Consider the following 17,173-nt stretch of genomic DNA (forward strand, 5'->3'; position numbering starts at 1 on the left):
TATCTACTGGAGATACGTTATGTAAAAAAGAGAAATATATACATTTAAAAATGCAAATACAAAAATTCTAGAACACGACACATTGTTATTTCGCCATTTCACGCAGGAACTATTGTCAGGTTGAGACGGGTAACAGAAAAGAAAGTAAACAGCTCTTGTAAATACAGTTAATTTTTTGAAAGCATTGATTTCCACGTTTGACCGAATTAAAATTTTCATTAATTAGCCTCGCCTAAATAGTACATAACAAGAATGCTTCTGTCGCTCGTTGTAAATGGCACGAACATATAGATACACAGCCCACGAACAGTGCATAGGATTATACATATAAAGAGACGTAATACATAAGATACGTAAACAGACGCAGAAGTACAAGTCTCATTCGCCATTAAAGTCAGTTTTGTAAAATTCAGGGTCATAGATAAAGTAGGTCACTGTCCCTTTCAGCTTAGTTCATTCGTCGATGGGGTTTTTCGGTGATTTAGTAAGAATTTCTATGAAAGAAAGACACTGGCTGGAGAAACAAAGAACGATTCGAGTAAAAGAGATCTATGGCTACGCAAAGTTCACAAAAATGGTCGTTCGGTTGATTGTGGTAAAACAGTCGGAATTTACGAGGCGAACATGGAAAGGGAATATGATGGTTGCGCCAATGCGCGACAGTGTCGGACGTGTTTTTACTACCATTGATTGTTACAGCTATTTGTTATTGCACGCTCGTAGAAGGCAGACGACCTCTTACAGAGGATCGCGGCCATCTTTTTTTTTCGTTCTATTTTCAAACTTTTAACCTTAACTTCAATCACGTATATAGTATATATATTGTATATCTTGGTATACAAAAGCAATGTCAAAGATACCTTGGAGCTCCCAAACTGCATACTGCGCAGAGACATCTTAAGTACGTACTATACATATATACTATGAAGAGGAATTCTAGTTATACGCGTTCCTTATCTAGACTCATTTCGTATAACCATCTACGTTCTACATTTTCTATGGGATTCATCTGAAATCCTTTGATACATTTGAACATGATTCTAGACTACCAAATTTTCTCTGAAATCCCTCAGGACACCGTTTAACCTTAAATTGTACTACTGCTACTAGTATAGGCTTTGTATCCCGCCTATTTCGTGACTCGACTTCAGTTCAATTTATCGTTTCAGTTAAGCAGGAGTCTAGTAGATAACTATAGAATAGTTGAGCAATAGTTATACGCCAGTAAACCCTTATACGTTTGTTCCTGACAGGATATAGGATTAGCGTTAACTACAGGCAATAAAGCAAAGTGATTCCCTGCGAGTTTCAAGTCTTCCGGATCCAATGAAGAAATACGTATAAGAGAAAGTGTGTGTATAACCTCAAAATGGATAGTGAAGCTTTTGTGAAAATCTGCAGAAATGTTAGCTGACAAGGAAAATGGTAAGGTTAAATATTTGTATATAATTTTAAGGGATTTAAAAAATATTTGTCTCACCATTTTTTTCTGGCTGCTAAACTCCTGGTGCGACTTGTTATGAACTGTATACCAACGTTACGATTCTACGTGTCAGGGTTGCAACCTCTAAGGGCTGTGAAGATACAAGAACACAATATATTTCGCTAGACTGTGGGGTGGCTTATACGTAGGATCCCTATGCGAAGGTCTAACGCGGGGGTTAGCCCGCGTGAGTCCCCGGGACGTTTCTCCTGGCGCTCGGAATCAGCGCTCGGCGAAAACGACGGGCTGCCTTCAGTTCGATACCGGACAGCGCGAGGTGCGCGTCTCTCATCTGGTTTTCACTGTAGCTGCTGCTGCTTCCGTTTAAACGGTGCCTGTTCGCGAACGTGATAAAAAGACAGTGCGTTTAAGGGATGAGGATGTGAAATATTCTTCCTGACTGTAAAGACGTTAACGTGAGTGGAGATTGAGTGAGTGACATTTTTATGCTGAATAATACTTTATATACCATAGGATTTACCGAAGACATTTGTTTGAAGCTATGATAAGTAGTAGATTATTTTTTACATTGAAAGTTTGAATATCACGTTGATACACTTTATTAATGTTTCTTTAGAGATATAATAACTTATATTGTATATTCCTTCTCTCCCTGCGAGTATCTTGAGCGAAAATTGCCTTGGATTTTAAGGTTGAATCGTATTTCTTTTGTCATATTTCTTAAACAAGTTGTTTTCACTGTTTACAAGCAGCAAATAGAATTGACAGCGTTCAGATAGCATCGTTCCATCACATGTTAATTGTTGGAATTTTTGAATTGTTAGAACGGCTTCTTAGTCAGGGTAGCTAAACTGAATGAGTCTTTCGAATTCTCGTTTGGTAATTAATACCAAATTTTAATTTGGGAATTAATACCAAATTAATACCAAATTTCTCAAGTGAGACTACTGGGTTTAATAATAAAATTTTTTATGTCTGTAGAGATTATAATCAGTATGCTCCGTCATATCTCCTAATATAATTGACACTATCAGTAGAATTTTACTCCAGAATAATAGTTGCAAGGAGGAAAAATAATGATACCATAGTTGTAAAATTAAAGTCGCCATACACTCGAAAGTTGCCCGTATTTATCTACACAAGCAGTCGAGATACGTGAGACATACATACACATAGTAGGGAGGTAATTCTTTCTTGGAAATCCCTAGTGCAATTTTACTCGTTGAATATCACGGTATACTAATTTCACTGCTTTTTATGCGAATATGCGTGAAGAAATATACAAGGCATAACTATGCTAGTTTACTAGATGAAACTTTTGCAACTTCTGTCAAGTACCCTTCAGCCCCTACAGCTTTTAACTTTCAATCCTTTGTTTCACAAATGGCAAGAGCCGACATCTTTCGTTAGTTTTTCCAATTATAAAATGTCCAATTTATTTAGCATATTGCTTTGCTGCATGCTGTTAGAGCTTCGACGAAATCGCAAAACTGGAGAAAATATATGCCCTACGAATACAATTAACCAGAGTTAATAAGTTTCTCGATGTCAGAAGATCCCGGAGGATCGGAAACGTCTTTGAAATAGCTGCTGCCACTGTTTGAAATTCCGTACGTATCTTTCTCAATGTTCAGTTAGTAATGCACGTTCCAATTTGTATTTCCCTAGATCCCAGGGGCGGTTGAAAGAGGGGGTACCCACTCTGAGAGCCAGTCAAGATCCGACCTTCGCGTTACTAAATCATTCTCTGGTATAAAATCGGTTAGCACTACTGTATAACCAAGAATTTAGCCCTCTTCCTGAAAATACTTAAATATTCCTGAGGGGAAAGTCTTAGTCCGCTCTCTCCGTTTTATCCTTTATTTTTAATTGCTTACCGTCCCGTCATCCCTAAACCCAAGCCATCCAGCTACCTCCCACCAACTGTCGTAAGGATTTCCACTTCTTTAGAATAATTTATGATCTGCCAAACCAAAGACTAACGCCCTGGAATCTTCTAACTTAAAAGTCGCACCGTCGGCATTGAAAAGTTGCAAACTTGACGATAAAGGGATCCATTTATTACTAAAGTATTTCGTAGTTTATGCGTCGGTTATTTCTGTTTTAAATGAATACAAAGACATGCCTGATGCGTAAATAACTCGGCCATCTTTTATTTTTTCTTCGGTACGTAAAGTCATGAATTCCTCCGGCGTTATATTATAGATACCAGAATCATATAACTTAATATAAAAATATAAGGGATATTTTAAAGCTCGGACTTTCCTTAGGAAATAACCTCGTAAATTTCTTTGAATATATCTCGAGTGGACTTACCTTCGTATAAAATATATAGTCGATTTCCCGATATCAGGAATATTCGAGGAAACGTCGAATGGAGAAGAAATCGCGGGTATGGGCAAATATATAAAAGTTTAAAGGACATACTAACAAGGACGGTGAAACGGGGAGGGGGACAGGAAGGGAAGAGAAAGTTTCATTGGCCCTTGAAAAACAGTAAATACGACGACGTTCGTCCGCTACTGTAAACTTTATATATTCGAATCGTCTTGTAGTTTTTTCCTTCATACGAAATCTATGACAGTTTAGTCCTATGTCACGGTTACAGTACATGCATATACAGGGTGTTCGTTATGAAACGCACTGTAGTAACACTGTTACATTCCTTTTCAAATTCTAATGAATACGTGTATTTTCATTTTTTATTTCATATATCAACATTTCGAGATTATGAAGGTTGAAATTGCAGTAATGCGACCAATCAGAACGTGTTTAAACGGAGCGTAGATGACGTCGCGGGCCAGCCCGTAAGGCCTGCTTACACTAGGCCAATAACACTAAGAGTATCGTCGTTGTGTCCCTGTTTATCTGCATGTAATTGAGTAAGATACAAGAGACGATACTCTTAGTGTTATTGTCCTCCTGTAAGCTGGCCTTGCGGGCTGGCTCGCGACGTCATCTACGCTCCGCTTAAACGCGTTCTGATTGGTCGCATTACAGCAACTTTAACCTTGATTATCTCGAAATTTTTATATATGAAATTAAAAATGAAAATACACGTATTCCTTAGAATTTGACAAGGAATGCAACGGTGTTACTACAGTGCGTTTCATAATCGCGACGTCATCTACGCTCCGCTTAAACGCGTTCTGATTGGTCGCATTACTGCAACTTCAACCTTGATTATCTCGAAATTTTGATATATGAAATAAAAAATGAAAATACACGTATTCATTAGAATTTGAAAAGGAATGTAACAGTGTTACTACAGTGCGTTTCATAACGAAGACCCTGTGTATATATATATATAGTTCCATAGTATATATATAGTTCCATATATATATATATATATAAATATTACTGTGTTTTTTAAGTTTCGGAAGTTCTGAACCACTAGCAGTGGTTATCCGCTCCATCCAAGTTCTTTCCGTACATGAGAGCGAGGAAGAGGTTAGGTTAGGGGAGGGAAAAAAATTACTAGTATCCGGCTGATGCACATGGATAAAAAAGAAGAGGAGGGAGGTGCGGGAGGAGGGACAATGGGACGTGCTTGTCGCTACATAGAATCGTGCAATAAATTTTTTACAAAAAACATATCCCTTTTGAAATATCTCACTCATCCTGTCTGTCTGTTAGATGCCTCTACATCTGTTGGTACACGAAAACCATCCTCTGTTTCGAGAAGACACTTGCAGCTTGAGTACAAAAATATTTTTCTACCAAATGCTCAAAGAATATCCCGTAATGTGTCGTCAGAGGGCACTCTAAAATATTATTTTTTGGACAAACTACTATAAAATTAGCTAAAGATGTATGATAGTGACGTCATAGACATCTAAAATATTTTGAAGGAAGGGGAAACCTATTAAAAATATTTTTGCAACGCTGTACGGAAAGTATACAGTTTGTGCACTAAAAACAAGCACAAAATGGTCCATTCTTGATGAGTTCAGAGTGTGCGGAAATCATAGCATTCCCGCATGATATCTCGTGCGGGAATGTTATGATTCCCGCACACTCTGAACTCATGAAGAATCGGCCATTTCGTGCTTCTCTTTGGTGCATATCCTGCGAACTTTCCGTACATTGTTGCAAAAAACAGTATATGATACGCGGGCGGGTTGATGATTCCTACTCGTGTGAGTCGTCACTCGTCAGGAATCATCAACTTTCCGCACTTGTGTCATAATGTACTATTTTGAGGCTGGTTAACAGTGCTATCTTTCGTAAAAAAAAGCCAGACGGCGTTTTCTTTGAGCATTCGTTACGAAAACTACTTTATCCAACTGGTACGAATGAATATGACTCGTGTGATTTGTGCATTCGTACTAGATAGATAAAATACTATTATTTGATAAGAGGACGAACGATTCACGTCCGAGAAACTATTATTCGTGAAATTCGTAACTAGACTTAGAGACAGTGGCGAGTCTTCGTGATACACTTTTGGGAATTTATGTATGGATAATAATTTTGTGGGAATTGGGTAATCTTGTTAGAGACGATGCTCAGGTTTTTTTTTTTACATCTTATGAGGCTTGACTTTACGACGATCTTGAAAAATGAAGCGCACCTCTGAACCGAGGTCGAGGCTTGTAAGTTATTATTAATAAACGGTCCAGAGCGGGTAGGGGTGGGTCGCGGAGATAGGAGGGTGTATGTGCGCGCGATATTTTTTGACGATAGTGTGTAACGCGTGGACGGGTGGCTTTCAGAAGATACGAAAGAGAAACGAGAAGTCCTGGAATCAAATGTAAAAAGTTTACTTGTACCGTTTTTTTTGTCTTTTTTCGTATTCAGGTAAAAAAATCTGCAACTGCAGTTGCTATTTTGCTACGCAGTTGCGTTAAGAATTTCATTGGACCACTGTGAGTTGATATTTGAGAAAAATATTATAAGTACGTTTGATATGAGCTGCTGGCAACGTTGATTGATTCATTGATTTTTCTTGTACGGTATACTCGCACCGTTGGTATTCGGAAAAAAAAAATATGAAATGACCGTTGTCAATTCGACAACATCGGAAATTGAGATATTTGTTGGAAATACCTGAAAAGTCGAAAATCGCACGAGGGATGATGATGAGGATGATGAAATATTGTGGGGAGACATTTATCAGTGATGATAATTTGATATCAACTAAAAAATGTCTTTACTACTGGATGATAAATCCTGATGCGGAATTTAATGTAATACACATTGTTCAGAGTTGCGTGAGAGTACGTAAGATAATAGGTTTGTGACATTAAAGAAATTCCCTGGGATAAAATTGGTATAGAAAAAAAATCCCTAGAAATGCTATTGCGTTCCTAATGAGTGGGTGAGTTCTTACATTTCGTGGGCGTAGAAAACAAAATTATGAAAAAATGTGTGATAAAGTTCTATAAGGACGCGTGGGTTGTTGAAGTAACGTAAGAACTCATACCGAGCTACCTACAATGGTATTGTATAAAATGGTGACTTTTTTGAAAACCTACGGAGGTTACCTAAGATCGTTTTTACCTCGACCTCTTTGTTGTTCTCAGCTATTTGGTCAAGTGCCTGCCCGTCGCGTTTTCACACAAAGGATATTAATCGCGTGTGGTGGTTAAGAAGCTGCAATGAACTACCGTCGGTTAGTTATTTTAAGTTTTATTGTCTTTTTCCATAAAATAGAGCAACACGCCCGTTTCGTGCGCGATAAAACACAGCAGCGCTTCAGGGCTCTGAACAAATACAGTTTTTTACTGCATATCTATTTTCGAAAAATAGAACTTTTTTTTTTCTAAAACCAACGAAATATCGAATCAATCAGTTCATTTCGCAAATCAGTTGGCAAATTCCTAAACATGACGAATATATCACAATCACACAACATTAGTTCTAAACTAGTCCTGAACCGATCAGTCTCTCTTGAAGGACAGCAACGGCTTTGAAAATCAACAACTTTAGTTCGAAATCAAAATTATTTTCTATCTATAACCAACCATCATTTCGCTTTCTCGAATGTTGCATATATTTCTAAACCAAAAAACCCGTTTTGCCATATAATGAGCATTTTTTAAAAATTCAATTATCCAGTATCATATCCACTCATCTTATTTTAATATTCTTTATCGTTCACGAACGTCAACCAACATTTCACTGAAGCGGTTAGCTTATTTTTCAAACTGTGCCTACCTTCACACTCGTCGACTGACGACACCGACAGCCAATCACAGTCGGAGTAAAGCGACAGAAATGCGACGGTCGAAAGTTAGATAAGAACTCACATGGATTTTTCAGCGGAGGAACAAAGACAGGAAACAGTTTCTACAGAGGGCGTAAATATCATTCACTGGATTGTCCATTCGTTAGAAACCGAGTGCTTTAATGAATTACGAATGATATCGTATACTTGAAGCACTTCGGCATGACTACCTGAATACTTGAACCAAGAGGGTGAAGTCGATTGATTGAATTGAGCGAACCTGTAAGAATGCACGTTCGACTAGTAGTGCAGTAAGGCTGGCACCACTAGAATTGGAATATCCTATAAAGCTGACCAAAGCTGACCACTTTCAACCTACTTTCCTCGCTATAAAGCCTTCTTAAAAGTAGCCATAAATTGTGGTTAAACGTCGCCGCAACGATTTTCAACGTTTCCAACCTCAAATAATCCTTAGGTATGTGTACGTATATAAAAATAGTAATGGAAGTCAAGGTAACAGGCTGTGCTTGGCTTATTTTTCCTTAAAATAGTAAATCGATGGACCTTGAATTTCTCTTCTTCATATTTTCTTCTTCAAGGTATAAACGAAAACTCTCGGTACTTTCATCAGTGTCATTACTGCACACTCGTTTTAATATAAACCCCCCGCATGCTAAGTATCACTGTACTGGGATAGAGCGACCTGCAGTAGTTCATATAATGCGGGTTGCGCCAGTCCGTGTGGATTGTGCAATGTAAAAAGAATTTTAAAAAGGCGAAATACACAGCTTGCTTGATATTCCAAATAGGGCTTGAGCATCTGTGTACCTATCAGTATAAAGTGTCGGATAATTGTGAATAAGCCTGGAATTTACCCAACTGTTATCCGAGGCCGCGTTTTCTCTTGCTAATTGCACTTTCAAGAATGCTCAAAGAAAAGGGATCACCTTTGTGGTATCATTTGGTATGTAAATGCTACAGTGAATTTGTATTTTCACATTAATTTTCTTCACTGATAGCTCTTCGCTTATACGGATATCCGATATCGCTTACAGCCAGTAAATTTGTATCTTCATCGGGAAGAAAAACACTGACCGTGAATTATTTCTCTGAAACATTCCTGCTTTTCTCTATCAGATGCACTCAGCTGTTTCTGACATTCGGATGACACCTAATGACGGTAATTAATGGCGTTTCCAGTAATTCTATAGCAAATCGACGTCTGCTTCGGACGGGAAGATTCTTTCACTAGAGGCATCGTTTCACGAACTCGAAGCTGTCGATAGCAATTAGTTTTACTTCCAAAAGGTGATTCAGACGTGGTAAAGAATTATGTTGTGTAATAAAATGTCAGGACGTATTCCTATAAATTTTTAAACTTTGTGCATATTAATTCTAACGACAATCAATAACAGAAATAGCATATAGCTTTAGAAGATTTCTTTTTTACAGTAACAGTTAAATTCCTCTCAATGATATGACATACTTTTATTTTTTTTTTTTACTATAAATTTTATTACTGCTGCTGTTACTTTGTACTAGCAGAAAAGAAATCACGAGGCGCATTTATACTGTATAAAATAAAAACGGAGTGGTTCGTTATCACAAAATGTTTATAGTCTGTCTTAAACTGTACAAAGCACTTCTATCACGATCCGCTTCTGCGACAAAGTACAGGAATGGCAGTAACAGTTGCTCCAGTTTGTAGATAGGAGCTCAAGTGATTCATGGCTATCTTAAATTGCTCTGATGGTAACTGGACTTACGGTTAAGCGATTCGGTTGGTTATTAAAATTTTGTCAGTCGCATCTGAGCCTGGTGAATTTTTTGGTACTAGTAACAGTACATAGATTTGAAAATCTAATGCATCTATCTCACTTCCGTTACTTCAGAGCTACTAGGTTTCTCTCTTTCTGGATTACACTGATCGAGAGAATCCAGGAACACTTTCTTCGACAAATGTTGTATCAGATTTCTATTAAGGTGCGAACGAACAGCATCAACATCAATTAAACAACGAACAGCATCAACTTTTCTTGACTTATCAAGAGTCTCGTTACAAGTCTGTAAATTCAAAGAAGTTTCCTAGGATTAAAAGTATTTCTTATACTGTGCAAGGAAATTTACTTGGGCTGTCAGGAACTTCCCAGGAACATACTGTACCTTACGGGAAACTTATTAATTTCGACGAAGATGAAAACCTTTGGTTTCTTTTATGTCTGGCTACAGCACGAGAAAAATTAATGGTTAATAAAGCACGATAATATTGCATTTTAAGCACAACAACAACATACAAAGAATTATGTAGCTACTATGGTTATTATCGAAAGAGCAATTATAATTAAACACAATGACAATAAGAGACGTATCTTGCTTCAAAAATTCATAGGAAATCTCAAAACATTTTGTCTATTATAAAAGAAAAAAGGACGCCAAGCTTTTTCTGTCGCGCAACGTCGTACCGTGCAAGGAGGTAATGTTTACGAAACAGATTGTTATGGCGGGCGCTAGGAGCGGCCTTGCGTGTGTCTGGTAGGAAGACAAACGAGTGAATAGTATACGCAGTGAACTGGTGATCCAAGTCAGTATACGGAATGTCGTGGAGTTTGTTAGAATCACGTAGCCACTCCGTTTATTTGCATTGACATCGAATCGGAGGTTGAGTTCCATGTGATTCCAGTCTGAACGCAAAGAAGTTTAGCCGTCGGGACGCTACTCTAACCTCAATGTCCATCATGTGCTGGATACTAAACAGATAGTGCGAAGGGTATGTACACAAATCCTCAAATTTGAAATACTATATCTTCGATAAAAGTGCGTCCTTTACCCATTCACCCTTATATTATCTTAGCATCCCAGCTAAAAGCGTTCAATTAATATTAAGTAGAATTTACTTCGAAATTATGAGCTTCATACAATACTATAATAGGTTCTACGGACGCTTTCAGTAATTTACAAAGTGAACCTAACTTTACATTGATGGTGGAAAATATATCTTTATGGATACAGAAATATGTAGACGGAGTGAGCGAAGGGTGACGATTTGATTTTGAAAATATCATGTTTGATCTTGTCGCTGGGTATTTTTATTATATTAAAAGAGACTGTCGTTATACAGATTGTATTTGGTATATTTTAATTCGTATAACTTATATCTATCCGTTACTATGGCACAACTCTGTCGTCTCCGTTACAAGGATATTCTCGAGGGTCTGTCATATTCCTGTTATCGTTATCGTACTGCAGTACTGGAAGCTCCTGCATCTCGACTGGCATTGTTCTCTGATGACGTTCGAGGTATACTCCAAGGATTATAATGGCTTAGTCTAAATTTAGCTTACTGAATTCGATACAGTCAATGATCGGATTGAATAGTGAGAGAGGCTTTGAGGCAGACATTACCGATATTTTCATTCCCTTTGTACGCGACGCCATAATGGATTAACGGTGAAAGACGCCATAAAGTTAGTCGATTCTGTGTGAGAAAAGTTCTTTCACAGTCGAGAAAGGATATCCGGTTATCGAGAGGGTGCACGATGCCTATGACTTTCTAACTGGCGATGCTCGAGTTTCTCTATGATTTTATGCTTGGCAGATCGGCAACGGAGATGTCTGCCTAAATTTGATAGCCAGTATATTTTTACGCTGTTGTCTGAGACGCCGTTGACTCAGTTCTTATTTGTTGACGCTCAAAGCCACGAGGTGCTTTGACGTCTCTGCCATTATATTGTTTTCAATATGAGGGAACCCTTTTTCTTTTTTTACATTATTCTTTTTCTTCATACGCCATCTTTATTTTTTTTACTTGGCCATACGTGCGAGCATCACGTTCATTTTCAGTTATTGAAAATTTTTAAAAACTGCCCTTTGGATAACTTTTCGATAGTATCATTTTTCCTTTTTATTTCTTTTTTTCCGAGCGATTCTCATTGCTATCACGACTTTATTTCAGAAAGAGATTTTTAGATTATCCCTTTTATTATGACACTATCGTCGTTTCATTTTCCTAGCGTGTAATTGCCTGTTGTATTTGTAATTGTAATTGTAATTGTAAATTTGTAAGTGACTGAAACGTCAGTCACTAGACACCTATAGTTTGTACGTTTAATAAAATCGAATAATGATTTACTTTTATTTTGACGAGTATTTGTCGAGTATCAACGATACTCAAATTTTATGGAACGACGAATGGTCTATCACGTGGTATCATCAGTGACAGCTGAATGTATTCATATTTCGAATAAACCTCTCCTCTTCCCCATGAAAACGTAGTATAGGTGAAATCGAGTAATTTATTATATAAATATAGTTATATACCTATGATAGTTACCTATTCAGGTTAATTGCAATAATTTCACAGCAAGAGATTAAATCCCATATAAAAGCATTAGAGTTTTCGTAAAGATCTTCGTTTCATAAAGGCGCCGCTAGGCGTCGCCACAGTGCTTTTAACGTAAGTCACGTATGTATACGTGAGTTTATTATCTCGCGCGTCTCACATAATAACCACTGTTACGCGTGAACACGCATTTATAAGATGGCGGAACATCGAGGTCGATAAGTGCGAGACTCTCGTAGGAGAAATATAATCTTTTCTCTCCAGTCTTATTTCCTCTTGTAGATAAAATTACCCTATCAAATGTATTATCTTGGTTTATAATCAAACGGCAAGTTTTCTAATCAGCGAATCGGTCGTCCGATAACAGCAAAATAGGAACTCGGATCTCTGGGTCGAAGGAAAGTTCAACCGTACCTCGATTAACGAGGATGAAAAGCTGGCTGCATTAGTTATGAGATACTAAGAGCGGTTGCGGCACATGAAATCATGATGAACTATTAGATCGATCTCGTCCAATACGATTTTCAATATCAATTAACTAACTTCGGTGCGTTTCCGATGTAGTCTATGGGCTAATGAAAACAGAGAATAAATAAAATAATTTTTTTTTTAAATAACGTATCCCCCCATCAGAGAAGCGGATACGGTACGCCGATCGGGGTCGGACGATTTCGATATTCGTTCCGCCAGGTTGAGAGGATCGATAAAAAAATTTGAAGAAGGGCTAATAAAACGGCGGCCCAGAAGTGTGAGGCGAGGTAAGAAGGATTTGAGGATAAACGAAAAAGGTGTGGGCTCTTTTTTTTTATTTACTAGTAGTTTTACGCAACCTCATATCCGTGAGGCACTCGGGGACATCAGATTTTGGGTAATTTTCCTTAATGCTTAAAGGGGAACCGTGTTCGAGGATGGAAAAGGGAAAATGATATCCAGAGGGAAGTCATAAAAGAATATTCCACGTGGAACCGATATTTAATACGTTCTTATGTATGGACTTCGGATCACGTGACTACGGTTTTTCAGAGCCATAGGTAAGTGACGGTTTCCTCAAATTATCGACAATTATTGTACCTCGTTAGGCCACCGTATCGTGGCCTAGCTTTACCCTCGTTTTCTGACCATTTTGGTACACGTCAATTTATGGCTTCGTGACATAACAGGCATATATAAATGGTGGTTGTGGCCCAGTGAGAAAGGAGGCGCACGGCACCTACGGTGATTAAGCTGAAATCGATGCTTGGCTTTATTGGAATGCTTCGTCGGGACGTCGGAACGGTCCCGGCAACATTGTTAACCCAAGTTCACAATAATATCACTGGTTTCGTCGAGGAGTCCTGCAGCGGAGTTAAGTGCCAAGGGTTGGCCTAGGGCAGGCTGGGCAAACGGCGTCGTGACAAAGGGCTAGAAGCACTGCGCGTCTACAAGTCAAATTAAGCTGCGGCAAGACAATAAAAACTGACGTTGAATTCTGGGAATTCCCTACGTTAAAACTCCTTTCGCGCGAATCAAACGGGCTCTGGTTATTGGCGAAATCTGTCATTTTGATTTTACGGTAAAACGAGTGTCAAATCTAGCCTGCAATATTTAACGACTTACATTAACGATCATGTCTAACCCTTTTCACGTGTCTGATATACGTAACGCGAAACGACGCGAGCAATCTTGGAAAACTTAGGCATACTCGACTTACCGTGTATTGTATAGGTGACACACGAAAGTTCATATATAGCTACAATGCTGTACTGTGATGTTAGTAATATGACTACACGTGGGGCATAGAGATTCTTGACAGTTTAGGACCTTTCGAATGGGTCAGAAAACTTGAGAATTCTTTAGCAGCATACTCGAGTCTGAAGATTCAATGGTGTATCTGAAATTCAATTTTATCCGATTACTTGAGTATGAAAAATATAAAATTTTTCCGGTCAAAGGTCAAACTCGACTACTCGTCAATATTCATTTATCGAAATTACTCTCACCGCGATATTATGCTGTATTTCGAGGAGCGTCGGGTAACGCTATAGCGAACACCGTAAAGTCTTTGACTCGAGTATTTATTATACCGGTAAGGAATTATTATTCCGGATCGATCCGGGTAGAATTATTTGAATCGCGAATGTTTAACAAGCTTAGTCAATGTACAATCCGTCGTCTGGTTAAGATTGTTCTGGAAACTATTCAGTTTCACCGAAGGCTCCCTGGACTCTTTTTAAAAAGGAATCGTGGCATAACGCCAGATATAACAGAAGGATCTAACCCATTGTCGAAGTATTATTAAGGTATTGTAACCCATTTTGAATTGTGCTCTTCAGCATCAATTCATAGCGGACATGACATTGGCTTTAGGAAATGGGGAAGTAAGAATATGGTGAAGCACTGGACATCAATAACCAGACGGATTTTCGAGGCAATCGACTATACATATTCGCGTACACCGTACATATACAGATAGATTCTGGAAAAAGAGTAACCCTCATGAAATATGGAGGCTGGAAATTGAATTCGAAAGCATCCTTTGACCATTCGTTTGAATCTCATATATAAGTCCACTACTATGTCCTGTCAGGACTTTGTAAAGACACTTTGTGGGACGCCAAGAAGTCGTCACGTTCAAAAGTATATACATATACAGTTTTTCAGCGTACACGTTAGATAGGTGTCTCGCTTAAGTCTTTTCAATGACTCGTTGAATACTTAAAAAAAGTACTATGACAATCGTGACTCTGTGCTTCAGTAAAATTCGAAAGAGCTATAACTTCCGGTATCTAGTAGGTGGTTGAAGATTTAGTAGTGGCTATAGGAAAGTCAACCAAGATTTCTCAAGTACGATAAACTTGATAGCTCTTCGCGGAGCTATCGCATCGGGATCGTGTAGTTTCTGTTTCTTATCTTACTTTTTTGTCTATCTTTTTTTTTTCTATTCGCACAGTACCAGAATTCAAGATAAGGGATCCCGTCGGGAAGGAAGTGCAAACAAATTTTTGCGAAGTTTACCGTAGACCCTCAGATGGATGAGAGGGGGGGATGAATTGTCTTTGATTCCTTTACTTCAGGGGTTCCTTAAGTTTCCTTGGGTTATCAAAATGCCGCTCGTACAGTTCCACGAATACAATCTAATTTCGCGAACTATGAAATTATCGGTAGTCGAATTGCGAGCGAGGCTGCAAATACGTAGAGACGAGGAAGAAGTAAGGCAAGTACGATAATCTTATAGCAGACAATATAAAAGAGAGAAAAGATCGATTCCATAAATTCCATGACATGCGTGTACCTACGCGAGTAGCGGAAAAAAGAAGGATCGATAGTAATCGATGAAGAATCGATGACCGAAGAGTTGAAACAAAAGAATTCCTGTTTGTTAGCTTATTCCAATCCTTCGTCTATCTTCGTCTTCTCTCCTTCCTACAATCCTCGTACGCGAGGATGTAGGAAAATAACGTTTCATCGAATGGCAAAAATTCGCTTTTCCTTTATTCACCCTCCGAACGTATTCCCAAGGGGAAAATTTGTTAGTAGATAATATAAAGATACGTATATATAAGAATCTGTACTTCGGCTTTAAAACTGTGCGAATATACAGTACACGCCTTATGAACGTGAATTTACCATAAATTGTATCACTGAAACGATTGAGAATTATTGTCCTCGTGAAAAATTCATTGCGAACTCGTACGTAGGCTTGAATACTTATATATACAGTTTAAAAACTTACCAAGTGCGGATTCGTATATGAATACTCTAGGTACATGATTTTATCGTATCTAATAGTCTTTTGAGATATTATAAACAATGAAGTCTCTGGTAATTCACAGGCGTCACTACGTAAATTGTTTGATAGAAAGTATGCATATGCAAGGCAATGAATTACACATAATTTTTCTGTTTTAGCATATGTTTTCATAATTTTATAGACACCCGCGTGCGATTTGCTAAGGAGTGCATTGTTTAGAAAATTAAAAATAAAGTACATCGAATTCGTAGAACGCCGGTACTTGCACGCAGAAACCCTCTCCGAGTTTAAGCCGTGATGTTCTAGACTGTTTCACCCTTGGTCGTACATAACCTCAACCAGGACTCAGATATCTCCACCTAAGTTCCAGGGGTCCAACTAGGAAAATCCATTGGCACGTAAATCACACATAACTATATACATAGCCATGACACGCACGGCAACGAGAAAAATGATACAGTCTGGAAAAGTTGGGTCTACGTGGTGCACCAAGTGATAAGTAACAGGTACGCCACTTCCTTATGAAGTTTCGAAAGCGTAGTATGGATAAATCGAACATAAATTTTCGTCCGCGATATTGAATAATCAGTCCATTACGATTACCATATACTGTAAATTTACAAGGATTTGCATTAGAAGTCTATAGGAATATATGAATATCTATGTTACTTCGACGATAAGTAGGTAATATTATCTTTTGTGTTCAACTATGTTTTTTCCTGGTCAGACGTAATCTTTCTCTGTGCAATGTCAAGGAAGGATGTTATCCGTTACCTCTTTATGTAAAGCCTTGGGTTCTATTGTGTACGTTCTCTCGGCGAAGGATTCGTTGACAGCAATTACTTCTATGTACGTTTGGAGGGTTCGGTATAAGATTACGATATTTTATTTCGTATCTTCGTTCTCGAAGGGAGGCGTATATAACGGTGCGTTTGCTATATTGGCTGTTTTCAGAAATGTTTATTGCACCGGAAGCCGAGAAACGTACTGCGGTGATTTGTCAGCCTGCGAGGTAGGAAGTTGCCGCCTAGGCGAAAAGATAGGTTAGGATTGCTAACGTCTCCGTCGGTAACGTCGCAGCCCCTGGCGGTGACTGAGAAAAATATGTATCAAATATTACTCCACAGAGTGACTTTAGTAATTTGTTATCGGTGGGGGGAAAAATCTACTATGGCGATTTTTATTATTATAAATGTATGAGCATAGGTCGTCCCGTAACACAAATTATAAACGAGAACATCAATTTCTCATACGAACGATTGCAGGTAGAGACTATTCGCATTAAAAATAAAAAGGGGTAAAACCCCATACGAGAATGCTAACCGTGCTTCTTGGATTCTTGTCAGATCGATAGGGGATTAGATTGGGCAATTTTTTCTCCTCGTCCTACCGTATTCCTTTTTCAAACAAAAATCCTCCTAATGGCCCCTCGTTCGTCTCTGACATGAACGTTACTTTTGGATCCATGAATTTGTGTGTATTGGCGGGGGG

At 38.3% G+C, this 17,173-nt stretch overlaps 1 protein-coding gene across 1 annotated transcript in view; it reads left to right on the forward strand.

Annotated features, from left to right (window-relative positions):
• The first annotated feature begins 1,490 nt into the window (after window positions 1-1,490).
• LOC107270796 overlaps window positions 1,491-17,173 on the forward strand; it is a 35,892-nt gene continuing 20,209 nt past the window's right edge. Inside the window, exon 1 of the mRNA XM_025088134.1 lies at window positions 1,491-1,914. The gene's annotated coding sequence lies outside the window, so the exon portion shown is untranslated. The remainder of the gene's footprint in view (window positions 1,915-17,173) is intronic.

This window comes from Cephus cinctus, unplaced genomic scaffold (assembly GCF_000341935.2).
Source record: "Cephus cinctus unplaced genomic scaffold, Ccin1 Ccin1_scaffold0839, whole genome shotgun sequence".
Classification (NCBI taxonomy): Eukaryota; Metazoa; Arthropoda; class Insecta; order Hymenoptera; family Cephidae; genus Cephus; species Cephus cinctus.